This window comes from Varroa jacobsoni, unplaced genomic scaffold (assembly GCF_002532875.2).
Source record: "Varroa jacobsoni isolate VJ856 unplaced genomic scaffold, vjacob_1.0 scaffold_1067, whole genome shotgun sequence".
Classification (NCBI taxonomy): domain Eukaryota; kingdom Metazoa; phylum Arthropoda; class Arachnida; order Mesostigmata; family Varroidae; genus Varroa; species Varroa jacobsoni.
Window position 1 is genome coordinate 24,142 of NW_019213969.1, and position 19,274 is coordinate 43,415.

The window sequence follows — 19,274 nt, forward strand, 5'->3', positions numbered from 1 at the left end:
GAGAAGGCAACGAAACTAAAGGCGAACGGGCTGAGTTTTTCGGTGGGAGTTGTTTTATTTGAAGTGGTAGTAGCATCAACAGAAGGCGAATACGCCGCTAACAAGCAGGTGACGACCACCGACGAAATCTAACGAACTAAACTGAGCTACGAAAGTGTAGCTCTATAAAAAAACGTCGATGTAGTACGCGACGCAGTAAATCAGGGATCAGCACCTGGTCTACATCCGAAGAGTCTTTCACCATGATCGTGAACCACTATCAGCGTTTTTGTCGTTTGTCGAAGAAGTGCACGACTGGCTGTTCTGCGCCGATGGTTTTAATAACGTCGATGTTATCGAAGCAACGATAAGTTTTCGTGACACGATCAGAAAATCCGAGATCGTCACAGCCATTACTGTGAAACTGTGTTTTCATAGTTGTTTTCGTTCAGGCTGGTGTCGTGAATAGGGATCGATCATTCAAACAGTTGACAAGCGGTGTCCTTGTATCACTTGTGCCTAATGGGAAGAATACAGCGGACGTCGGAGTGGTCCTGGTAAAAGGGTTTGAGGCTACAAACGAAGCGGGTACTACGTTTCGCACGAATTGATGGTCCCATTGAGATTCTGCAGGATTAGTTACTCGGTACCAACACTGAGCGAAATCCCGGAGTTCTAGTGGCGAGCGCTGGGTATCTCAACTGAACGCCCGCGTAACTACAGGAACAGAAGTTGAACCATAAATACCTTTTAGAAAGTTCCAATTGTTCGTATTACAAGTCTAGCTCTACCTAAACACAACAAGTTCTAAGTATCCAATTACCACGACTACTCAACTATTTGGCCCTTAATCCAAATTTAACAATAGCTATATGGCCTACCGTGTTGTGGACAAATGGTCGTCGCGCAAATCGTCGACAATGACGCAATAAAATCAAAGCCCTCCTCCAGTGCTTGCTCCCATAGCTGCCACTAGTTACAACAGGTGGTTGTTGCGACCCCCAAGCAGGCCGAAACCGTTACTGCTCAACACCGAGTTTTACTGAGAGCGCTTCTAGGACATCGGCCAGTAAAGTTGAACCAGGCTCGCACAGCAAAGCAACTCAGGTCGCTGTTGAGAGTAGGTCGAGCCTATTGGCGAGTGCAGAACGTCGAAAGGAATGGAAACTAAAATGATGTTTTCGACGACAGTGTTTTTTCATTGACGACGTCAAGAGCACCGTTATAAGAGCGATTATCTACATCAATTGAGTATAGAATCGTCATTACCGACGCTTGCACCCAATTGCTATTTTCCTTCGTTTCGCACAGATCCTCAAAACTTATTTGAATCGACCACTGATAGCAGTAGCAAGTATCGCTATTACTACACAAATTCACTACCCTGCAATTTCGATTTTGGCTATTATTGCAGGCATCGACATCAACTGTCGTCAATCGTTGGCCCCTTCAATCAATATCGCAGTCAACGTCGTCCAGTGCAAAAGCAAAAATCTTCATTGTCACTCACTTCCGCTTTTACTAAACACGATAAAACAGTGTGACTTCACGCTACGTTCACCGAAGTGGTTACACACAATAGGCTGCTTAGTCAGACGTTTGATCGAATTAGCGAGTTACGAATAACCAGGATTACCCAGCAGCGTGAACAGCAAAGTTATATGTTATCGTCACGCATCAGTGGACTGAGCATTACGACCTCCGCACTTCACGATCCTCGCACCTCGCACGAGATTCTAGCTGCTCCTCGTATGAGGTGGTCCCATTCACTGAAGATCGCGGACCACTACAAGTGCTAGCATATCTTTGCAGAAGTTCAAATAGTGCGGCTGTGTTCTGTTTTCGTAGGAATGCGTTCATTCGTTTATGGGTTACAGTTATATTGATACGATGCTGGTAAACGGAAAAAGCTGGTAGTCCTATAGAGTAACGACACCAGTGGAAGGTGTTGTGAGAAGGCTCTCGCGGGACGTCACTCTCATTACCAACGCTATTTCGGCCATCATGGTTGTCACATTGTCGTCCAAATTTTCCTAGTAGCCGTATGAAAAGTAAGTTAAAAGTGTTGAGTGATGAGTAGATTCATCGACATTGCCCAAATAGTTACAGAGCCGACAAGCTACAACGAAGAAGCTGGATTGATCGTTTTGACAAAAACAGTGATAGAGGAGGTCGCTGTGGTCGAAAAAGCAGCTGCGATAATTGTGGTTGCGGGAACAACGAACTGCCACCTGTAGCTTAGCCAAAGCCATCGGTGGCACCACCTGTCGGGTGACGCCTGCTACAAACGCAAAGGACCAACGCAACGTTAAGTGCTCGAGCTACTGGGGTGAACTTCAACACCGTGCGCGGCTTCATCCGACTGCGTACAGCTGGTGGGGTTATGCTACAGTAATAAAAAGTGTTATACAGCTTGCTCGATTCAGCCCCATCTTTAGCAGCGAGGTGGTCAAGGCAAGATCAGTCCGGTGGGCGGGTGTTGTTTGTTCAATCAAACGACAACAAGAGAAGACATCCCAATCTGAAAACAGGAGGTGAGATACAAGCAGGGTACACAATACCTAGAAAAAAGAAAAGAAAAAAAAGAGGACAGTATTTAAAGAAGGTATTAAACGAGAAGGAGATGTAAAAGCAAGCAGAAGAGACGTCACACAATCATTAGGGTTTTAGAAACGACCGAACCAGGGTGCAGATAGGCGTCGGCTGATGACGGGGAGTTACGCTAAAAGTTGGTGGTCGTTGTTACTGCTAATTAGAGAAAACCACGGGGTTTTAGCGTCGGGAATTAACTTAGCTGTCACCGTACAATCGAATTCATTGTAGGCTATACGCGCGAATGGAATCGATGTGTCCTTGTGGCGTTATATCCCAATGGGAAGACGGTGACTGTGTCTCAACACGGTCAGGCGATCAGAGCAAACGCTGTGTCACTTTGTTTGTGTCTCTGCTTATTAACGCATCTTTTGGCAAGGCTGCACGAGCGATTTGTTTTTCCCCCTTTGGTACTTATGTCGAAATAAATTAAGCACCGATTGAGAAGGTACCTACTCTCATGGATTTTTGGCTACAGACAACTCTGAATTTGAAGCGCCAAGCTCACAGGTAACACTAATGTAAACTGGATGCTCCCTATTAACTGGTGACTTGGAAGCCAGAATATACTATGGCTGGTTTGCTGCACGAAGGCCCTGACAAATTTCTATAATAAAGATCGATTTGTTTAAATGTGACTCGAATGGATCGGTGGAAACTAGAAAAGAATCTTCTGAGCGTGTTTTCCAGGCACATAGCGGATCAGTTTACATGTCGTTTATAGGCTATTAGGACAATCAATAATATATTTAATATGTCCGTATACTGTAATTCCATTTGTCAGATATATACCCTTTAATCTTTGTTGGTGAAAGCACAGATCTAGCAAAACACTATTCAAAGGCGAGCTATGTAACCATTAGGTGTCGTCACAATAAGCGGTTGTTTTACTCACGCAAATTGTCCCGTTCTTCAATGAATGGTAGGAAACCAACACAACAGTGATACAAGACTTATCATATAGAAAATTGATTTCAATACAGAATCTCCATCAAGCAGACGTGGTACATTTGCTCTACGGTCATTACCTTTCATTTTTGTAAATTGTACGGGCATAATTACTGAGAACTAGAAATTTTGAGTAACACGTACCGAGTGCCGAGGATGAAAGTGCAGCCTGCCTCATCTCGATCGTACAGGAGTCGTCCCTTTGGCTAGCGCTAAATTAGACAACAGCTAACTGTCAGCTGAAGATTTTTGGGTAGTGCTATCTCGGAATACTTCATCCTTCATCTTGAAGGAAATGGACGCATGTAATTTTAAAGAAGTCGTTTTAGGTGTTTTTGGGCTGTAATTCAATCGATAAACGCGTTTTGAGCGCTGACAAGCGCTATCAAGTGCCTGAAAAAGTCACGGGTTATTCTCAAATGCAGACAAATCGATTTTTTTTTTTACATGAATGTAAAGCACGCATTTATAATTTTGTAAATAGGACCAGTTATTGCACACGTCGATAGAGCCTTCAGTCATGCTTTTACTGGCTATTTATTGCAGGTAAATCAGAACCTAATATTATGATTACTATTACATTTGGAGTAGATTTGAAGCAATAAAGAAGTCGCCTCTGCAACTGCGTGAAAAGGTAGGCGCTCATTTCTGCGGGAAGTTATAGTTGTTACACTGGCTCCATCGAGTGGACATCAGACTAGCAAATACTACCAAAAAAAAAAAACAAGAATAGTAGAAGTATAGATAATTTAAGCATTTATTTAAACAAAAATTTGCGAAAATGTCAAATTGATGTTGCTAAAGTACGAAATCACATTATTTATCTACCTTTTATTATTTCTTCCTCAAGCCAATCCGTTGTTATCATTCTGTTACAATGACTTATTACAATGACTGTGGCTGTAAATGTAAAAAACAGTTGAGCTAAGCCTTGGTTATACTGTTATGGGACTTATACCATAAACTGTATATTTATTACATAACTCCCATAGATGAGCAACAACATTGTTGTAACGAGGAGCAATAAATAAATGCCGATGTTTGAAGTATCTTCCTTCTTAACCCTGGGGCGTTCCTATATACACGTCTGCACCAAATCAAAATGATAGTGAAAGTTATAACCTTTTAGGACTTCTAGGACAGCTAGGAACCATAAAATAACAAACCACCGACAATGAAGAAGAACACATGATATCCACTACATTATTTCTGTAAGATCACCCACATAAAGGCAAAGTTCAGCAGCATGGATCTATATTCATTATCTTTTGTCACTAGTTCTTTCCGTAACGTTCAGTTAAATAGTATTAACTTCCATTGTCAATAATGTTTTCGCTGACGAGCTTGACCGGTAATTCGGCTATACATAACGACTTCCTTCGGCCCAAAAAAAAACTCTTGCGATCGAGCCGACAAACACAGAAACAGAAAGTGTTTCGGCTGTGCGATGTTCTCCGAAAGGTTAACTATTAGATGAAGAGCTTATAAGCAAATGTAGGTCTTCCATATTCCGGATATGCGTCAATGTGCGTTGCTTCAGCACGTGCGTGAGCTCCAGCGGGACGAAAAAATATTTTATTTAAGTATATAAAACCAAGACACTTATTGAAAAGTATGTGCGTCAAGGAAATGTGGTCGATATTGTGGTCTGTCTGTGCTTACCCGAACGTCCAACGACGATTGACCCGCGAGCATCGCTTGCCTTATTGAGGCCTCATGGCCGCTGGTATTTCTGTATGAAATTTATCCAGTGCAACCCGGTCACGCACGAGCTATGGCCTAGATCCCCCCTTCCAGCCATAGTTACGGGCCGATTCGTATGCAATATATCGTTAGACGTAAGGGCTGGTCGGCCCGAAGTCCTAAACGTTACTAAAGTCTTGTTGTCGTTCTACCATTGCACTCTCATGCGAAGTCTCTTGTCGACTCCCTCCATTCGGATTGGTAAGCTTGCTTCAGTGGAAGCTCAGCTCAACGTAAGCACTACCTAAGACGCATGTGCATGTAAAGAAATTAATCGTATGGACGTATAATCGTAAGGAAAAAACGAAATTCATAGACTTTTATTTAATAAGTGTCCCGATAATGGCTGGAGAAGGATAATTCGATTCTGTTTATATCGCATTACATATACGATAGTAAATTAGCTTGCGTTTCATGCGTTTTTCGAGGGAACTTCTGCTCGCCGTTACTGCCAGTCATACAAATTTAATTACGAGTTTCCGACTTGAAGCCGCAAGTGTTGCTTGTTTTCGGCTGAACATTTTAATAAAATAATAAAAAAAAATTAGGATTACCAGAGGCTGATGAGGTGATAGCTTATTTTTGCTGGATGTGTCAATAAACCTTAATAAGCATTCTGAATATAATATTAGTAATAGTCGCTTTGATTCGGTAAATAATTATTGGCTACTTGAGAACATCTGGGTGCCGTTAAAGCTCGTGGGTTATCCTGGTGGCTATTTTCGTAGTAGTAATGTCAGGTTCTGGTCAGCCTTCAGCTACAGCATCTCCAATAGATACTGCCTTATGTTTTTGTGATAACGTTCTGTGCCTGTGCCGCCGTTCCGAAGCGGTCCTTATAAGAAGATACCATTTAACAATACCACATATAGATAAGGACCCGAAAAGAATGTTCAGCTAACGCAGCTGACGTTAACAAAAGCTCGAGAAGTTTCAGTGGCCAGTTAAATTAACGAACAACGATAACGTAGCTACGTTCTGATCTTTGGGCCTGAGTCACGACAGCGTAGTTGGCTTAATAAACAGGTTTCACAACTTACTTATAGACTGGTCTTATTCATAGGTAAATAAAGTACTACTGCGTTAAAGCGGACAATCACATCACACCAATCTTAAGATTCGTTTTTTAGTCGTGTAGAGGCCTCCACTTCTCGAATAGTTAGTGCTTAAAAAAAAATTAAACATGCTCAGCAGATAGATTCTAGCCCCGTAGTTTGAATAGCAAAGCATAACAAGAAGTATAGGTAAAACCTAAATCTTGAGGACCAGAAAACCTCTCGGCGCCGTTCTACTACCTTTATCTAATCAACAGCCCATAGAACAACAACGGTATTCAAAGCTTTTTTCACTATCCTTTTAATCTATTTAGATCGTCATTAGAGCCATAATGAGGGAACTATATTCAGATATCATTCTCTAAACAAATTCAGTCCTTGAAATATGCGTTTATCTTCCTCTGTTTTTCAATCCTTAGCCTCCGACTAGATCTGAGCCACACAGGCCCCATGTTAAACATTCGCGTTTAATACGACTAGCAGCGGTGTTGAGAGTTGTTTCCGACTTCAATGCTTAGCGTTCCCCTATGATGAAAGCACAACGGTGCGGAAGTTTGCGACCAGCAATCCAATTCAAGCATCTGTGGGTTTCACAACGGGCCCTATAGATTTTATTGCTATTTGTTAAATTTAATTTTATGAGAATATATTCAAATTGTTGCCACATGTCGAATGGCGTCCGCACCGGCTTGAAAGAAGGGCGGCCGAAGAAATGTGCCAATAATTTACTGTCGTACCCATCGAAATAGTGGCAAGGACCAAAGTATAATAGCTTTAAGTTCCAGTTACAGTTGTGCGTAACAACGTGTCAGACGAGCGGAATTTGTACCTCGATTGTGTGTTGCATCACAGACCCTTTTTGGTGTACAAATAACCATTATCGGGCCGTGCCGAAGCGGCTGAAGTATCGCAACCGAAACAATTAGCCGAAAGCACACAATCTCGGACTTATGTACGTTCTTAATAGATTTTTCTATAGATAGTTATCTATCAGAGCGAACAATAATGAGTATAGTGAGCGTACGTCAAACCGCATGCAAAGCTCTTATCTAGAAACTTCCTCTTCATAGTAATTCATCAAGGTCTTCACTCCGCTATGGAAACAGGATGTCATCGCGGCTAAGGACTCGTATGACTATGTAAGCGCGTACAATGAATAATTACAGTTCGGCTGTGTCGCAGGTCATAGAAGAGCGGCTGTACAAGTATCCACATCAGTCATTCAAGGAACCTATTCACTTAGGGTCTTGGTCCACCGACCATATTTATAATTAACGACCTTTTGTGTTACCTTTTGCTATTTTTAATCCATAGCAGATTCTCGTTTCGTTGATTGGTATGTGGTTTAGTAACGATATGAGTTCATTGAAATATAGAATAAGTTTGTCCTTCTGAATCTATACAACTAGTAGATCAAAAAAAAATCTCCTGCGTGACGCGGGAAACAAGATGTATCGGACATCGTTTGATGAAAAGATGAGAGAAAGTCGTCAATAGTTACAGGGGTACGTAACTTATTGTCATAAGAATAAAGAAAAAAAAAGGTGTCTTCCATTGAGCGCAAAAGTCTCATGTCTAGCCTCCTACATATAAAGTTACGTATGGAACACAAGCGCGTCTTTGTTCCAGCAGACGATCGCCGTATTCGGGCGCTGGCTAATTTCTAGGGCAGTTGATATAACCGTGCAGGTAGTTGCATGGGTATAATGCAACAAAGCTTGGGGAGTGCTCGGCGTATAGACGATGACGTACTGTATATGTGTTTAATAATAATTTTATTTGTTTGTAGACCTCTTTGATTTTGTGAAAAGAAGCGTTCAGAAAGAGGCGTCAACTATAATGGAAATTTACTGCACGATGTTACCGACTGTATTGTCAATAGTAATTGCTTAATAGTAAAAAAAAAAAACAAAAAGAAAGGGCTCCACAAGTGCAACATTGACGTTACTTCTCTGCTGTAGTACAATTCCAAAATTGATGATAATAATAATTATAGTGGAACATGATTTTTCTCTCTAGCCCCGAGCAAGCTCAATTGTACGTTTTATAAATAATCCAGTCCCTGAAATCGTGAACAGAACGGCCTTATCATACGTACGAGAGTATTGTAGTATACTTGAAGGAACATTTGTTTAATTTTAGGCAACCAAAATAGCAGTTAGCCACGCAACTTACATTTGCTCTGGTACAGGTTAATGATACTATATTTTGCTATGGTCTGAAAAAGGTTCAATATTAAAACCTATCCGACCGTTCGTCACGGGTCCGGCCACTGCTAGACGTAAAATCGTCGAATGTCAAGGACAGATATGTATTCGACAGGTAGAAAACTAGTATTTAGTTTACGAGCACATCCTTGCCAACTCCGTAGATGGGTTTTTGCGCGTCTTGCCTTGTATCAAAATGCCACAGCTGGCCGGCAGCCTGTCAAAGTTAATATGTGCATATAATATTATGCAGACACACAATAACAATATGATAATACTGGATTCTCGTTGATGATTGCAGCTGGTTCAATCTTCATCGGGTTCGTGCAGAAATAGAAACTACAGCAAATGAGAGAAGAAAGGTAGCTTGTTCCCGGGCTTCGTCATGTTTTTTGTCTAACAAAACAGATAAGGCTAAGTTAATTTAACAAACCGAATAAACATAATCTATTTGCTTTTGTCAAGAATACAAGTTTTTGGAAATAGTACCTAAGTTGTAATTCACGCCACACTGCCAAATTAACTATTACGAACGACGCCAACTGCCCTGCAGTATTTAAATAACTGGTTCACCGAGAGGAACAGCTCTCTGTGCTTCGTGCCTCTTCGAATACTCTTAGAAGTCTAAATCCTTTCGGTTGGCTTCTCTAGCTTAATTATGACCATTATTGGTTTTTTCAGTTGCATTTATATACATACATACATACATACATATGACAGTAACTAGCATAACGACAGACCACAACAAAGATGAGGATAACTAAGTTTGCTTAGCCTTGCCAGTTAGGCTATATATAGGCTAGGTCAGCCACCCTATTGCCCTCGATAATGGTCAAACTCTTGCCTTCTCGTTGCCTCAACGCGCATTATTAGTTCCCGTACAACAGCGATTCGAGGAAATTAATTATGTGCGCGTTTCCGATATTCTTTAGCGTTCCCGCTACTGATACCACCGCCATTGTTTCGGTGAGTGCGCAAGATTCTTTGGCACTTGACAGTTAGGCCTAGAGTTGAAGCAGTGGTTCTGAGCCAGAGTAGTGGACGTGTATCATAGTGTTCGGTCCCCAAAACCTTCGATCGATGACGTCTGACTTGTTCTGAGTCTAGCTTCTCCAAGAGCGGAAACAGCCTACCGAGGGCCACTGTAGATAGCGGCTGTTCGCACTCTAAAAGCTGGCTATTAAACGAAGGAACAAGTGGCAAGCATCACGTCGATATATGAGCGGTGCCTGTTGATGACCTGACAAAGTCCGTGATCGCACTTACAAGACACTGGACAGATGCATGAAGTAAATCTCTAAATATCATCACAATAATACACGTCTGTTATTCAGCGGAGTAATTAATTGTTAATATGAAATATAATGCAAATATGGTACTGCTTGTGCACAAAAAGAAGCAGTATTCCCTGGTTGTTTCTGTTTGTTCGTGTGTACGTTATTAAAGGCATAATGAATATTAGTCTCGTCTGCACCGACGCAGAAGTTAAAATGTCATTACGGGTTTTGTCTAGAAACGACGTTGATTCAATATTCAATATTTGTTCGTTTCTATCTGTTTGATATTGTATGATGAACAAGTACAATTGGTGTTTTAAGATAAACGTACAACAGATACAAGAGAAAATCGTTGATCGTCCAATCATTGTCTAACTATGGCAACTATGTCTAACTATGGAGTTTGGCAAAGTCTAGGTCGACACGCGGCCACTCACTGTCACAGTCTGCGCCTCCTCTTAGGCAATTACAGGAGGCTCATCGAGGTCCTGTAAAAACCTGGCCTGTATTGCATGGCGGCGCTATAATAACAGGAATAATCACATTTCCGACAGAAATCCTATGTTATTACGCAATTTACCCATGCCAATACGTTTACTACTATAAAGCTTTCCGGGGAGCATTTCCGGCGCGGTTGCAGCTTCGTGCTCCGGGACGATAATGCAGCTGCCTCTTTTACTCTGAGTTACTTCGTTCGAGCCAAGGAAGGCAACCCTGTGGCATATCGGGTCACGAAGTCGCGAGAATTCACCAAAAGCGTCTTAAACCGTTGTAGTTTGGTTATCTGCAGTCTTATAAAGAAAGAAATTTCAATGATTCGTGATAGAAGTTATATGTATATACAATTGCAAGGACCGTCATCTATGGATTGGTAGCGTTTTTAACGATGACAATATGCCCTTGTAATGATTAATTTTAATAATTTTTGTTCTTTTTTCAACTAAATTGTTTCGTGTTTTGTGTACTATTAATCGTCGCTCTTGGGCATTAATGCCCTACTGCTAGTAAACAGAACACATTATTGCTAAACTTTCGAGGTAACGCAGTTGTTCCCAGATCTATTGTGTTCTATACAAAGTGTTCCTTGTTTTACTTGGCCTTTACGAATTTAAAATTTTCTCTTCGCTTTCAAAAGGAGAACCACTGTTTTCGAGAAAGGCGTGGCCAACACTCGTGCATGTTGAGCGCACCGGACAAGTAGCGCCTCGCAAGCCTATTTTTCGCCCTGCCTTCCATTTTTCATCGTTTTCTGTTGTTCCCCTCGTGAACTCGTTGCGTTCAACGGCAATGGACATAGCTACCAAAGGAATGTTTGGAGTTTCTTGTTATCGCAACGGCGTAATTCAGCAGTTCGCCCCTTGCGGTCGTAGCAATGACGAGGGCGGTACCACCGTACCTATCTCCATATCCTTTTTTTACGCGTTTGCCGTCGTTTTTAATCAGGAATAGAAGTAGCTAGAGCAAATTATGCTGTCCCTGTATCTCAGAGTTGGGTGCGAACATTGGTAGCGTTCTCGATAACCAATAGCGAACAGAATAGTTATCCTATGGAATAAAAGAAATTTTCTGTTAATTTCGAGAGAATTGATTGTTGGCCCCAGCATAAGTTTAAGAGTAACATTTGGCAGGGGTACTCGATGAGGTAGGTGCGTTACATGAGCAAGTATTGTGCAATTGCGACGGAGTACGCCAACCGTCGCTGATCTGATTGTCGAGGCATGTAAAGCGATTTTCGCCTCGCTTAATAGAGCCTTTCACACATTGTGCGTATAAACAGGAGAAACAGTTAAAACTTACTAATTCGCATGGGTTGCACATTAGGCGGCACACATCTGTCTATGTGCATCCCTTGCAATTGTCCAATGATGAGGTCATCGTGCGTGTATCTAATTGAAACGACTCCAATAGTAGTATTACATGAACCGTTAAATGATATGTCCTGGAAAGTGTAGGCTATCGTTGCAAAAGTCTTGGCCGACTTGGTTGTGAGCATGCCGAGCTGTTGCAGCTCCTGTGACGATCCGCTTATACAACCTGCAATTAAGGTACGGCCTCGCGTAGTTTGACCTGTGTAGTCCAATAGTTCACTTCGTGTTTATGATAGTTGTACATATTGGCATCGTATGCAACGGATAACAAAGATGAGAGGATGACAGGTTTGTCTATTTTGAGACTGCGGCTGGAATGGTTATGAACGGCATCGTAGGCGGGACTAGGAGCAGCAGAGTGCATTGCAGCTTCTGTGCTGACAAGCTGTAAACGGCGACCACTTTATCCTCTGTTTTTCTTTTTCGGGTTATTCGACATCGTGCGCCACCTGTAGAGGTCACATAATTCCGGTACTAGCTAGGGGACAATGAAGCAGTTAGCGTGTAAGCCTAATTCAGGGGTCTGTTGGAGCAGCTCGTGACGTGCGTACGTTGTCGTGTGAAAGGACGGGAAAAGAAGAGGACGTTACGCTAATACCATCTACAATAACAAGAGCTATGTTGACAAGTACGAGTTCGATTCACCGAGCCCCGATCCACGCAATTATCTATTTGTATTCCTGATTAAAAATCTGCTGTCGGCGTGTGGCTACGGCGAACGTGGATGGGGAATTGGGAAGCAGGAGAGGTGTCGTGTCGTATGCAGCAGGCAAGGGAAGCCGTTAGGAAAATTGCTGGAGTTATTCGAGTATAATTTCCGCAGTATAGTTACCCCGTGGATCTACTCCTATGACGGACAGCTGTACTGTAACTAATATATTATTATTTTATATATTATATACGGCAAAGTAAATGTTGTTGTCAATTATCGCTATCTGTTGATTTTAGAATTATAGAATGGAACAACTGCAGCAGCAGGAACTGGAACTAGAGTCCCTTGAAGCTACTCAATCCAGTTGTGTACAGTGTTCCTTTACGGACCTTTGCTCTAAAGGCCTCTGAACGCCTCAAGCGTGACGATGTAAGAGCACCTATTGAGGACTTCCGGCAATCACGCGGCCAGGACAGACTTGCGAATTGGTCACTAAAAAGAAGAGAAAATTCATTATGTAGAGATTACAGCAGCAAACATATGCATAGCACAAGAAACAAACCCTCTAACCAGCATTACGAATTATCGGGTAGCGAGCCGACACTATAAAAAAACAATGCATCGTTCGCAATTTTTACTATAGTATTTTATCATAGAGACACGAGTGTTTTTATTGTATGTAGTGTCAAGAGATCCTGTCAAATTCTCTCTGTTAATCTATGCCTCAGTTTCTATAAACGCGATGAGCCTGGTTGCCTTAGCTCGACAGATGTTAAAACGAAGCCGAATTCTTCGGTGACAGAGGAAATGATTATTCCATTAAACCTAGTCCCATTAACTTTTTTAATATCGCCCATAGTTGACAGAGAGACAAATGTCCGAGGACTAAACATTACAATGCGTTCACCCAGTGTTTGAAACAGCCTACAAACATCGACAGCTTCTTGGCCTGTGTGCGTAAAGGAACATGCAAATTCAGACGAATAGATTCAACTGCTAACCGATGAGGCGAAGCTTTCCTAGAGGTTCACTAAAGAAAATATCTGTTTGCCTAAAATCAAATTATTACATAGTATAATTTATGGCATTTCTTTTTGCAGACGTTGTTTTTAGCGGATTTTCTTAATCTGTCGGCAACCCCAAAAGCGATATTGCTTCTAAATAAAGCGGTGTCCAGTTTTTCCGGCTTCCAGCGATTGTCTCTCTCCTAAATCGACCCGGAGGAGTCAATGCATGCCTAATTGCACGCAACGCATGCGAACGAAACAGATTAGGTTGTTATCAGCGAATGTGTGCTTTGAGCACGTAAGGGCGATGATTTGTCGTTAAGGCTCTTCAAAACCGATTATATGCGTACCGTCCGTTGACTTAGGCTAACAAAAACAACGTCGACCGCTAGACAGTTTGAAACGGACTAGCGAACAAAATAGAACTAAACGAGCGGTGTTAGCTGGCTAGACTGTACCGTCTACTGGTATTCGTTGTACTGCAGGACGGTGCCGTCAACAAATGAATTAAATATACTTCACGCCAGCTACCATTTACCATTGATATCACAGATTATCTATGACACCTAGACGTACATAAGTTAGTATATGGCTAAGTTTAAAGGACGTTTACTCAGCTATGCTTTGTTCGCTGGTTAATTATGCTCACGTAGCATTTGGCCTAGTTATTTTTAATAGATCTACAAACGTCATGGGCCTAAACAGCAGATCGTTAGCATAACACCGACACTTCAAATGGGAAACAAAAAAAAAAAGCTGTTCGCAGCCACGCAACCGAGATGGTATCGATGCTGACACTCGATAATGATTCTAGCGTGGCGGTTTACAAGTGTCATTACTGCGAAAGACAAGCGTCCGGCCATCGGCTCTATTCAGGCCAACGAAGACTTCATGCGGGCAAACCTAAGCTAATGTCCGTTTGGCTTGATCTGTTCGGATAGGAGGGAAGACCGGGAGGGAAAATCGCGATTTGGACACTTCAGCGCATTGTAAGTGCTGATGAGTGAGGCCTCTAAACGAAAGCGGTTATTGCAGGGCAAAAATAAGGTAAAAGCTGCCATAAATCTATCGTGTATCGTGTCTCTGTCGTGTATCATTGATGTCAGTGGCAGAGATTGACTTGTATTAGGAGACAAACTGAAAAATCCAAGGAGAAGTTACGCTATGATTCGCTGCCGTGGTTGGTATCGGAAATAAGATGGACTTGATACCTATCTTGAAGTGATTATAGATGTGGATATCGAGCTAATCCAATCGGCTTGCTACGAGGGTGTGCATAATATTGTCAGCTTCTACCTGTATATGACTGTGTCCCGAGGAGTGCTGACAGTGATGTCAATTAATTCTTGCAAACAAAGCTAAGTTGAACAAAAGTTACTTCCCATTTTGGTAAGTGTTGGCACAGACAAGTCTGTGAGGAAATGTCTAGACTCAGCAAGTGCGTTCGTAATTTGAGATTTGCCTCCTTGCTACCACTGTCTGTAGCAAACCTTGCTGGGATTTTGCCACAACAAATAATGGAAGAACGCTTACTACAGTCAACTATGGTGGTTCTAGCCGCTGAACAAGATAGTAATAATTCCTGTAGTTTGAAATCGAGCTTGCGAAAAACTGCTGGTGCATATATAAACCAGATGCGCTATGAACAGTAAAAATCTATTTGGAAAATGCTTAACACAACGTGGTCTCTTATTCAGCATCGATCAGTCACAGATCAGAGAAAGATCGTGCCATCGGGCACTTTTTCAAATGATCTTATTTGCCCTTGTAGGGGGTTGGCTTGGGTTCAATAATAGCGTCGTAGACGGCAAAAATATATTGCACTTTATCATGCGAACATGCCTAAGAAATGTACGATTTACAGGTTGGCAATTTATAATGGACCATGAGATTTCCTTTCGCAATTTTTCTAACCTACTCAGAATCAATAGCACTTCAGCAGCAAGAAAAGGACATAGCCTCGATGGCCGATGCGCGTCCTTCTTGGTGTACCCAAAAAAGTGACTCTCAGCACCTACTTATATGCAAAAAATTTGACCAAAAATATCTGTAAGAAGAGTCAGTTATGCTAAATAAGTAAAATATTGTACGACTAGCTACACCGCCGTTCCAGCCAGCGCGGGTTTGTGTATTTTAATTGTCTTACATCGGCGGAGAACACCATCTTGGGCGTACCCTATACGTCGCGTGAAATGATAATCACAGCGGTTCATGGTGACCACACTGCCAAATGCTACATGGATGAACACGTCTGCATTTATTCGCAATGTTTTTACCGATTTAGCCTGTTTTTCAATGTTTCATTGTGTTTATTGTCGCAGACGGGCGAACCAGTTTGTTTATCACATAAGTTTAAAAACCAATTCTCGTTGTAGCAAGTAATAATATTCTATAAACAAATTGTAGATGATATTGCGGGCTCGAAGTTTCGTTTAGGCTAGCAGAATTTTTATTCGGAGCTAGAAGGGACGTCTGTTCTATAATTCTATTTCTACGTCGAAGAGAAGGGTAAACAAAAAAGACGCATTTTTAGCAAGCTTCGCATTAATAATAAATTTTTGGCATCGTACTTACTGAGGCTTAGAAATCGATTCCATGCGAGCAGATCAAAAAATGACGTCAACAAATACCATCGTCATCAACGTTACGAACTACGAGTTCATTTAGCTCCCCATCTTTCGATACGAACTTGGCCAAATGGTGCTTATAAAATTCACGCTTTGTGAGCGAACTTCACAAGCGCGTTAACTGGACGCTATGTCGAAACACATTTTTACTAAAGCCTTCGCTCCCCTGCCCTATAAACGGGCCTCGAACCCAGGATTCTAACCCAACACGTTTTTCGATAGCAAAGCAACCGCTGCAGCGTTCGCAGAAATTCTAATCGTCTTGCCCCCTAGCAAGCCTTTCGTGACGGCCGACAGACAAAACGGGTGCGACTCATAAATATTTCAGGTTGAACAAGGCGAATACGGTAAAGAAAGACACAGTTTAAAGTCCGACACCGCCTGGGACCTTTTGCTGTCCTGTGTCTTTCGTTTACGAAGCGTTCTAATACTAGGTAGCAAAGCAATGGGCTAAACAGGGCGCGTGACAACCTGGGAACTCTAATAGCGCTAAAGAAGACGAACCATTTCGGTACTCGTTTGATATTTGTTATGAGCATGCATATATTAATCGAACTGCCAGCAGACGGCGAAGAAGTATTCAACACTTAGAACTTTAGCGATCCATACATAAATCTATGAACCGAAAATCATCGACCTTAAATCATTATATGCGACATCTAAATATCTTATTTTCGACCCATATAGGTAATTGCTGGAACTGAGCGTCCATATTGAAGCTTCATTATATCTATCGAAACGAATTCAATGTGCGTGTTTAGCATCATATCGATGGAGGACTTTACGGAGATTAGAGAGCTGCGTGTTATAGCGCTCGTTCAATATCTGTAAAGTCCATATTAGCTACTTTATAATGTTTTGTTGCCATTCATCGTCGAGAAGAGTTGAATTCGTAGGGACTGGCGTAACCAGTTGTCCTGTTTACTCATAGAACAGCTACAATCGTAGGATTCCTATATAGTCGATCGGTACCTTTTGGAAATCAATAAGGCTATACTAGCCATAAGGATGACTCATTTAGTTGCAGGTAGATAATCTAGTGTTTTTTTTTTTCTTAACGCGCTCACTGGTTATACCTCTGTTGAAAGCTTTGAACTCCTGCCATAGACAGCTTCGCAATACAGAGGCGGGAAAATTTTGTAATAAATCCCAGTTTGGACTTGTCTGAACTTTTTGTCAGCGATACGGCCTTTTCGACCTGTCGTTGTCGGTGACCATGAATTTGTTCGTTCGTTCAATTTCGGGTGCAGGAACTTTTAATCGATATATAACAACATGTTATAATATATAATTGAAGTACAACCTTCAGCGATCACAGGACTCGAAATCTTAAACGTTTATATGTAATGATGTCATACAACATAGCGTAACAAGGCGCTCGCAGATGGCAAACTTGTTCAGTTACGTGAATGTTGATCCACTGGCCATTACTTCCTCATTGAGGTGAACCACTCTGAGCTGGAATTAATTAAAACATTAGAAGGCAGTCTATCTGGATCAATAACCGTCCTCAATTTATGTGTCATAGCTTACGTTAATTAAATATACCTAAGCATCTAATTATTTTCAACACCCAGTCTCTCAAGACAGCCACGAATTGCTTACGAAGTATAATAAGTAACAGTCGAATGAATGAGTATCCTGCTAAATGCTTCACGGCCCTATCATACTAAATGAAGGTGCGCTTCACTGTAAAAATTGTATAAAAACGTAAATTTCAATTTAAGACGTCCAGCAAACTGCTGCGTCGGTCGTAGCCGTTGACAACTGTTAGATATCCAACCGGATCCCCCGCTGAAACCCCGATGTTGTTCAGAGCTGCATTATCTCGTACATTATTATACAGATGTCTTTAGACATCTGTATTTGCGACAAGGTGAAGCAGACGACAACTTTCGTCGTCGTCGTTAAATCAAAATTTTACAAAGTGATCTACTAGCTATATGTTTTGCCCAGTATTCTGCATTCAATTTTAATGCCCGTTAAATACGCGGCGCATGTTGAATGCGTGTGCACGCAATACTTCAGAGCCGGCAAGAACGGATGCAACGTGCCACACCAGGACCCAGAACTTGGTTACCTCAAAGATTAGTCGAACGTGTCTGGATACGACAACAAAAAATCGCAGCGACAATAACACAGCGAACACGAACCGAGACGCCGACAGGCCAAAAAAAACACCGAATATGTTGCCCTTTAGTGAAAGAACGCGAGTTGAAGCGGCGCCAGACGTAGTTGATTAGTAGTGCTGGACGCCAAAAATGAACGATCAACACAAAGCGTTTAGCGGCGTCGGCTACTACTTGTTTTTCGAATTTTCAGGTGGCGTTCTCCAGTAATTCGATAGGGAAGCCTTTGCCGTGGTCGGCCATTTCACTGCCCCCCTGGGCGTTGTCGTTATATGTGCCGCCGCCGCCGCCGTCGTCACGTAAAACCAGCGTCGTAATCCCGAGCAGGCCATCTAGGGAAAGCAGAGTGCGCTATGGCATACATAGCCGATTTTCGTACCGGCGTAGGACGAGCTAAAAAGCTGAGAAGATTATACAGTTTTTCCTTTATTTAAGTCAACTGAACTACAAGTTCATGGCCAAGATCTTTCGTTTTTGACGACGGCGGGATCGCTAATTTCCCGATTTTCTGTATACACATCCTCATTATCACAATTTATTTAAGGTTATTCGAAGGCCAAGTTTTTCAACTGAAAATATCGAAAGCGGTGGTGCGGCCCAATCCGACATACACCTGCAACCTACTTTCTCGCTCACTTTTAGTGTTCACCAGGTGGCTCAAACGCTGATAAAAGCAATTTCTATCTCTTTTCTATCGGATGAACTCGGGGCTGTGTATGTTGAGAAGAAAAAATCTCATTAAAATTCCTTTGGGCCAGCACTCATTACTCTTAATGTAGTCAGCATGACCTTTATCATTGTTAACCGAACACTTTCCTCCGCCGGATATAAGGTGTTCGATTATATCATTACGAAGAAGGATATATAATATTATATGACAGTTATAGGTCGACGGGAAGACCTTACAATACCATGAGATCCTGTCTCCATAATGAAGCAGTAGTCACGTGTTTGCTATTAAACTAGCGAGCACGGGAGGTAATGTGGGCTGGAAACTCGCCTAGGCACTTCGTTTGTGCTGAAAAGGGTCAGCCCTCTGAAGTAGCTTAACGACAACGCAAAACCTAAAACTAGACTTGAAAACAATACTTATGTAAATGATTCGTACGTAGCAAAAAAATGAAGATGTAAAAGGTCACAGATTATAAGCTGTCTAACTTGTTAGGTAGCTAGCTGTCTGTGTGGAATGT

General features: G+C 41.9%; 1 long non-coding RNA gene across 1 annotated transcript; it reads left to right on the forward strand.

Moving 5' to 3' along the window:
• The first annotated feature begins 397 nt into the window (after nucleotides 1-397).
• On the forward strand, nucleotides 398-4,581 carry LOC147752703 (uncharacterized). Its single transcript, XR_002683980.2, has 2 exons — nucleotides 398-2,513; nucleotides 4,066-4,581. It is a non-coding gene; the product is annotated as an uncharacterized LOC147752703 (long non-coding RNA).
• The last annotated feature ends 14,693 nt before the right edge of the window (nucleotides 4,582-19,274 follow it).